This window comes from Ptychodera flava, unplaced genomic scaffold, assembly GCF_041260155.1.
Source record: "Ptychodera flava strain L36383 unplaced genomic scaffold, AS_Pfla_20210202 Scaffold_78__1_contigs__length_561843_pilon, whole genome shotgun sequence".
NCBI lineage: Eukaryota > Metazoa > Hemichordata > Enteropneusta > Ptychoderidae > Ptychodera > Ptychodera flava.
The window spans coordinates 233,106-242,204 of NW_027248400.1; positions in this window are offsets into that span (position 1 = coordinate 233,106).

Sequence of the window (9,099 nt, forward strand, 5' to 3'; positions counted from 1 at the left end):
GATATCTGTTATATCACTATATGTAGCAGGTTTTATCAACTTCGCACAGTACTCTCAGAGTTTAATCACTAATTACAAAACTTTATTTAATATGCAAATGAGCTGTTAATTAACTTGACACTGCTCAATGCTTCATGGGACAATTAGATATCCATCAGATCAACATTTGTAGCTTATTTCAATTAATTTAATGCTGTAATTTCAGAGTAATGTCACTAATTACTAAGTTCATTAAATATGAGACCTAAATTAACTTGACACTGTTCAATGTTTCATAGCACAATTAAATATTTATAAAATCAATATTTGTAGCACATTTCACCAAATTTGGTGCCGTAATTTCAGAGTTACATACCTAATTACAAAGTTTCTTAAATATGCAAATGAACCCTTAATTAACTTCACACTACTAAATGCTTTACAACACAGTTAGATATCTGTCGGATCAGTATTTGCAGCAGTTTTTGTCACATTTGACGCAGTTATTTCAGAGTTATATGACTAAATATAAAACTTCATGAAATATGCCAATGAGCAATTTATTAACTTGACACGGCTCAATGTTTCTGAGTTCAATTGAATATCTATTAGATCAACATATGAAGCTAGTTTCATCAAATTTAATGCTGTAATTTTGGAGTAATATCACTAATTACAAAGTTCATTAAATATGCAAATGAACCCTTAATTAACTCCACACAACTAAATGCTTTACACCATAATTAGATATCTGTCGGATCAGTATCTGCAGCAGATTTCATCACATTTGGTGCAGTTATTTTGGAGTTATATGACTAATTACAAAACTTCATAAAATATGCAAATGACCTATTTGTTAACATGACACTGCCAAATGCTTCTCAGTACAATTAGATATTTATCAGAACAATATCTGTACCCAACTTCACTGACTTCGGTGCCGTAATTTTAGAGTGATATACCTAATTACAAAGTTCATTAAATATGCAAATGAACCCTTAATTAACTTTACACAACTAAATACTTTACACCACAGTTAGATATCAGTCGGATCAGTATCTGCAGCAGATTTCATCACATTTGGTGCAATTATATCGGAGTTATATGACTAATTACAAAACTTCATAAAATATGCAAATGAGCTATTTATTAACTTGACACTGCCAAATGCTTCTAAGTATAATTAGATATATATCAGATCAATATTTGTTGCAAGTATCATCAAGTTTGGTGCAGGAATTTTAGAGTTATCTCACATATTAAAAGTTCATTAAATATGCAAATGAGAAGATAATTGACATGACACTAACAGTATCATGATAATATTCTGAGATTGTCATCTGTGGAAAGTTTCATGAAATTTTGTGCAGTATTTCTTGATATATGTCTACACTGTCATTACCGTCTCCATAGGGAAACCATTGTACGGAAAAAAACGATATTGCATAACTTCATTAATATGCAAGCCACACTAACCAAAATCTAATCAGTTCTTGCAAGTAGCATATAGTACCTGTGTACCAAATCTGACTTGAATTCGTTCAGGCGTTTTTGAGTTATCGTGTAAACAGACAGACAGACAGACAGACACACACACTCACCACAACACACACACACACACACTAACACACATACACACACACACACGGACAGACAGACAGACATCGCTATGACAATAGCCCACGTGTTTACACACGTGAGCTAAAAATGCTGAAAAATATTCTCTGTCTGTCATGGTGTAAAAAATTTTGGTGGCCCACCCCTTACCTTCCCTGGAATTTTCATGGCCCACCCCAAGAACACTCATTTTTTTCGTGGCCCCCCATTTTCTCTTCCGCCCCCCTGCCGTTAATTGTGCTCGGTCCCTAACCTTCATACAACCTTCAGTACAATGGATAACGCCGAACACACGCCAAAATGAACTACTGTTATATACTGAAACTTACATGTAAAAATGACTTTGCTCATAAGCTTAACTATTTATCGAATGACAAGGACTGTGAAACAGAAATAATACCATGGACCCAATTGTTCTATGATAAAACTCAAACCATGTAAGATTGCTACCGTGTGTTCGTGATACTGATAGTGAAACAGTTACAGAGTCATACATTTTCTTTGCATTTTTGGTGAGCAAATCTTGATCATAAACCTGCATCTTCGTAGACTTTTACTTAGGGCATATTTCTGCCATTCCATATGTTTTTTTCAAACATGGCATGATGCAGATGATCGAACATTGAAACATCACACCCGGAGGTGCGACTGAACGTCGGTGACATAGTGGAACCGCCGAGTACTATCGATCGTTGGTTACCTCTTGACACAAAAAATCTGTACGAATGTTATTGAACGGGGAATTTCTCTGTGCCTCATACAATTATTTGTTACAGATGAACGGTATTTCGAACCACAAGTGAGTACATGGATGGCAATGACCGCGACTTCAAATAGCAGCACTCGCCCTTGTCTTCCGGTCACTCGCATCGTATGGCAGTTTTTGCAGCGTTTGCTGCGCTGACTGATAGTAGTTTGCCTGACCGCTAAACAAAAACAAATAGCCGCTTATAGGAAATCGGCCTTGATCACTAATTGCTGTGAATACCGTAAAAGTCATGCCACGAACAGGAACACATCGTTTGAACCTTTATCTTAGACTTGATCCATGTCGCCTGGCTTTCCTCGGCAGCTGAATTACTGTAGCTGGTCAAGCAAGGCGTTTGCCCCATGACTACGCAACAGCCTGCCATTAGTAGATAGAGGGACTGTGGTTCGTCGATCTGCTGATGTTTAGTCCTTCAGTTTTGATCCCTAGGCCCTATATGCCCACAGACTTGGAGCAAGTCTATCTTTATCTGCACAATTTTGTGTTCGCCGGTACAGCTGAAACCACAAGACTGATTCCACTGGACATGCATCACTACTGGAGGCCTATAGCCGGTAACACACAGCCCTGCCATGCAGACTCTGAGCTGCAGAACATTTTTGTATGGACGAAGCCTGGGTTGAAACCTATTCCCGGGAGTGAATCAGATTTCTAGGGGATGAAGCTCTTAGTCTCACAATTGTTTCTTTTAGACGTGATAAGAAAAAAGTAGAAGTATGTCTCGCCGGATTTACATGTAAACAGTATCTTACGGCGTATTCAATTCACGCAGTCATGACCGGGCATACACAGCATGCAGTAGTGCACAATGCACGCGTCAGTCGCCAAAGTATTGTTTCAATGCCGCGATCACCTCAATACTAACGTGACAGTCAATTGAAGTTTATTCCTTCATTTTACTCCGTTTTGATATTTCTATGCCTACAGAGTTGGCACAAGTCTACATGGAGCTACAAACGAGACACAAACGATCCGCTATTTAGCTATATAACTGTTTAGCCAATAGTTCACAGTGAGCGAGAGAGACTGTGAATAAACACTGTCGTTGGCAAACGGCTCCGTGATTGTACTGCGGCATTTTGTAATATGACGCATTTTGTAACAACTTACGCAAAATGTAATAAGGGTATTTGTAATAAAATGGGCTACGCAATTTGTAATAAGGGTATCAGCGTTTTGTAATAACACGCGTTTTGTAACATTAGTTAACGCATTTTGTAATAATTATAAACATCCGCTGATATTGTAGGTATTTCAAAATGCTTTGTGGTTTCTGAATACGTAAAAATGTAATAGCATATAATGATGTCGAGATTATATCTCACTACCAGTGCTAGGTTATCATAATAACGTCAGATGAGGGGGTCTGTTTTCAACTGATTCCCAGTATTAGGCCAACAATTATGAGTGTAATTGTTAGTAAAATAATCGTCCACTGGCGTTGGCTTCCTTATTTGAAGAGTCAATTCAACTTTCAACACTTACGAATTGTTCAGAACAAGTGATCACGTACTTCTACCAAATCAACCTCAGCGGGCGTTGTTCGGACAATTATTAAGTCAGTTTAACTTTTGTGAAACCAAATGTCAGACAGCTGGAACTACATTAAGGTAACGACTCTGCTCTTTCCCTGAAACATTTTTCAACCCATATTGCCCAGTCAAGACAACAAGGTCACCCCTAAGTGTATTTTTACTTTCAAGTACGTGTAGCTGAAATTTATTTCTATATGTATCTTTACTTGTAAACCAGAAATGGATCGCTTCTGGGCAAATAAATCCATATGTCAGTATGACGGTTCAAATTGATATAGGTACATCAGTCACATTTACTTTTTCAGACTCTTTATTTCATTCAAGACATCAGCTTACGTGGGAAAACAAGATCAAACTGTCTTTCCATATTAGCTGTCGATCATGATTGGCAACTCTCTACAGATTTACGTTTTATAAAACTGATCAAGTAAACGTGATTGCTCATAGCACTGTTCTAACTCTGCGCAGTTTATCAAAAGACGTTTCGTTCACCTTTTCTATAAAGCGCAACTGAATATTTTAGACAAAATAACCACGCACAGCCGAGTCTATTCTTTAAATTTATATTGCACTTCTAAATAGAGGCCGAGATGCACTTTTGTGACAGGAAACTGCTTTCTCATTGATCATGCTCTTCATAATCGGACTACCGCTAACCGAAGACATGCTCTCAATAGTAACATTTTCTACATATATGAAGCGCGATGTCATGACATTTTGTTAGAAAAAGTGAATTTGACATAAAACGGCCGATTAAAGTGGAAAATAAACGTACGAAAGGTTGCAGTATTTTAAGCAACTTCTATACGTATGATATGTGTTTCTCTAAAGTTTATTGCCGATGATTTACGGTAATAAGAGGGGGGCACGTTAATATGTCAATGCTGACAGTTGATATTTATCAAAATATACTGAAACAAATCATTGGCAATGACGTAGTCCCCCTTGTAATTGGGAATTTGTCACTTGAAGAGACTAAAAAATCGAAGTCGATATGATGTGCATGAACTAAGGAATGCGGGTACCAAATCCCTGTCTGTGACTGATGCCCTTATTGGATCGGATTGTAAATAAGTAGTGGCATAGGGCTATGTCCTTTTAACAAGTTTGACAGAATTAGGTATGCCATGCCCTGGCTTTTTAAATGTCAAAATTCAAATTATATGCAAGAAACTGGTCCAGGCATGTCTGAGTAATGGCTCTTGACATAAAAAGTCAGAACACCAGATGTGAACCAAAAATGTCCTCATGTTAAGTAAAGAAAAGACTTCCTATAATTAGCTATTGATACTGCTAATATTAAAACGCCTTTCTTCACTGATAAATCTTTGCATGATCGACATCTGTAACAAGTGGCATCAAATTTAGTGCAATCATTCAGAATATAGATCTCTCATTACAAACATTGTTTCCCTATTCAGCCAATCTGGGCTGCCACCCTAATCACAAAAGGTCATTAAATAAGTCAATAAATAATTCATCAACAGGATTCACTATTCAGTTTTACACTACGGAAGATCAATATCTGTACGATGTTTCATAGACTTTGATACATGATTTCTGGACGTGTAACACTAATAAGGAAAAGTCATGAAATATGCAAATTAGCAATTAATTAACATTATACTGATAAATGTACTTATACACAGTTAAAGCAAGATGAGCTCAACATCTATACCAAGTTTCAACAAATCTGAAGAATTATTTCTTGACGTATCAGCCTAATTATGAAAATTCATTAAATATGCAAATACGCAATTAATTGACATGATATGATTAATGTCTTTGCATGCTACTACAACACTTTGAGATCAACATCTGTACCGAGTTTCATCAAATTTGGTGCAATATTACTGGACATAGCACACTAATTAGGAAAGTTCATTAAATATGCAAATTAGCAATTAATTGACAAGAGACTGCTGAATGTCTTTGTTAGCTATTACAACACTTAGAGATCAACATCTGTACCAAGTTTCATCAAATTTGCTGTCGTATTTCTAGACATATTTCCTTAATTACAAAAATTCATAAAATATGCAAATTAGCAATTAAATGACATGATCCTGCTAACTGTCTTTGCATACTGTTACAGCTCTGGTATATCAGCATCTCTACCATGTTTCATCGAATTTGAGTGGGTATTTCTTGACTTAGTACCCTAATTATAAAAATTCATCAAATATGCAAATAAGCTATTAATTGACATAATCCTGCCAAATGCCTTTGCAGAAAGTAACAGCTCTGGTATGTATACATCTGTAAGAAGTTTCATTAAATTTGAGTCAGTATTTTTCGAAATATTAGTGGAATTATGAAAATTCATAATTTATGCAAATTAGCAATTTATTGACACAATACTGACAAATGTCTTTATGTGCTATTAGAGCTGTGTATGACCGACATTTGTACAAAGTTTCATCAAACTTGGTGCTATCTCTTAAGCAAAAGAGCTCTATTTTCAAAAATCGCTAATTATACAAATTAGCACTAATTATGCGTGCCACACCGTAAACAATGGACGTGCATATCTATGCCATAGTGCATTATCCTTGTACCAAGTTTGAAAGAAATTGGGACAGACATACATACATACATACATACATACATACATACATACATACATACATACATACATACATACATACATACATACATACATACATACACACATACATACATACATACATACATACATACATACATACATACACACACATACATACATACATACATACATACATACATACATACATACATACACACATACACACACATACACACACATACACACATACATACATACATACATACATACATACATACATACATGCATGCATGCATGCATGCATGCATGCATGCATGCATGCATGCATGCATACATACATACATACATACACACAACACACACACACACACACACACCACATGCATGCGTGCGTGCGTGCGTGCGTGCGTGCGTGCGTGCGTGCGTGCGTACGTACGTACGCACGCACGCACGCACGCACGCACACACACACACACACACACACACACACACACACACACACATACATACATACATACATACATACATACATATCGTTGAGACTCCCTCAAAGATCTCCCTTGCTACACCTTGTATGGTCTGGCTCAACAAGAGCCAGCCGAGTCAGTAAAGCCTCAAGCTTCCAAAGCCGCCATAGCAGGCTGCACCGGCTCACATAGAACAGTGCTACACCAAAAACAATGCGTAGCAACCGAGGGGCCAGGCTTAGCTGTGGGTTCATAGCTGTGGTGTTTTCAGACAGGATGTCTAAAACCGGAATGGAATATGCATGGTCTCCTGTTCATTCAGTATCTTTCAACAAGTCAAACATATAAATAGTGTCTCGTATCAAACAAAATTCATGAAAAATGGCCGACTTTGTCCCTTCATGTACAATGTCATTATGTAATTTGAGATGTACGAATTTTTATATCATTAATTTGTTCTGGCATAGACATAAATCAAAGATAACTTTATAATCAGATATGAGGCGCAAAATGTAAAATAATTACTTTACACTTTTAAGACATATGAGCGCACATATTTACACGTACACACATACATCATAGTCTCTGCATGGATACGTACACATACTCGCACACTAATATACATACATACATACATACATACATACATACATACATACATACATACATACATACATACATACACACACACACATACATACATACATACATGCATGCATGCATGCATACATATAGCTGAGACATACATACATATAGCTGAGACTCCCTCAAAGATCTCCCTTGCTACTCCTTGTATGGTCTGGCCCAACAAGAGCAAGCCGAGTCAGTAAAGCCTCACGCTTCCAAAGCCGGCATAGTAGGCTGCACGGGGTCACATAGAACAGTGCTACACCAAAAACAATGCGTAGCAACCGAGGGGCCAGGATGAGCTGGGGTGCATAGCTGTGGTGTTTTCGGACAGGATTTCTTCTGCCTTTTACGGGCTGGTTTTAACTTTTACGTTTTCAACCCCACCAAACGTCAAACTCAGCAGGTAAAAGGCAGAAATCCCGTCCGAAAACACCACAGCTATGGACAACAGCTAGGCCAGGCGGTGAGCGAGTCCAGACACTAGCCAGCTAGCTGAGTTTGACATATTAGCTCATGCATGAAGCACGGGGATGTGTTGATTAATCGGCAATGCCTCAAGTGGAGGCATGGCCGGTGCATTGCAGTTTGTATCCCCTGCCGATCTTATCCCCACCCATGCTTAAAATATTAAGGCTGAAATATTTGGTTCCTTTCCCTTTTTACATTTTCCGAACCAAAGTCCTGGTAGTTCAGTAATTCAATGAAAAATATATAACATTGTTATGTCATTTAATTTTTGTTTTAATATGTAGATGGCGCTGTTGACCGGCTGCCTTTTTAGTTCTCTCTCAGTTTTTACAACTAATTTTCGTTCTTACGGCGTGTTTTAAAGCTGGGTTGTCTTAATCTTGCTTTTAAAGTGTTCTAGCATCAAACGTTTCGGAAGAAGACGTCATTTCTCGCTCCAGAGACTGTAAGTTTCTGCTTCTTTTCTTCGGAGTTTCTGACGCACTTTGTGACCAGTTCAACATGGCAGCGCGTACTCTCCTATTACGTCACAGCCTTTGTTCTTCACTGTACAAAACTTCCAAACCCCGTGGACGCAAAGCTGGACGAAACATCCTAAGCCAGTATACCGTATTCGACCATCGTCACTACAGATCGGACTTCCAGGCTACTACAGAAAAGTGTTCGAACAAGTGTGCTTCAGCAGATATGTGTTCAAGATATTGTATACGGTGAGCCTAAAGCCATTGAAACTCTCGTTACAAATCGTACCATTCAACCAGGTGCAAAGAAGAGGAAACCGGTGCTGTTGAAAATTCCAAAGTTCCCCACATGTTTTCAAAAACTACAACTGAATGCTGCCCTTTGGAATGCACGTTCAATGACTGGAACATGGCTTACGAGTCATTGCATCAACTCTGATCGAAGATAATCTCGATATCTTAGTCATCACTGAAACATGGCTTACGAGTCAAACGGACCCTGTAATCGCCGATTTTCATTCAGCGGTCAGAGGCTACAATGTTCACCACCAGTCTCGCTCAAGTCGAAGAGGCGGCGGTGTCGCTGTGATCGCTCGCTCCAATTTGCGTGTTACAGAAAAACATT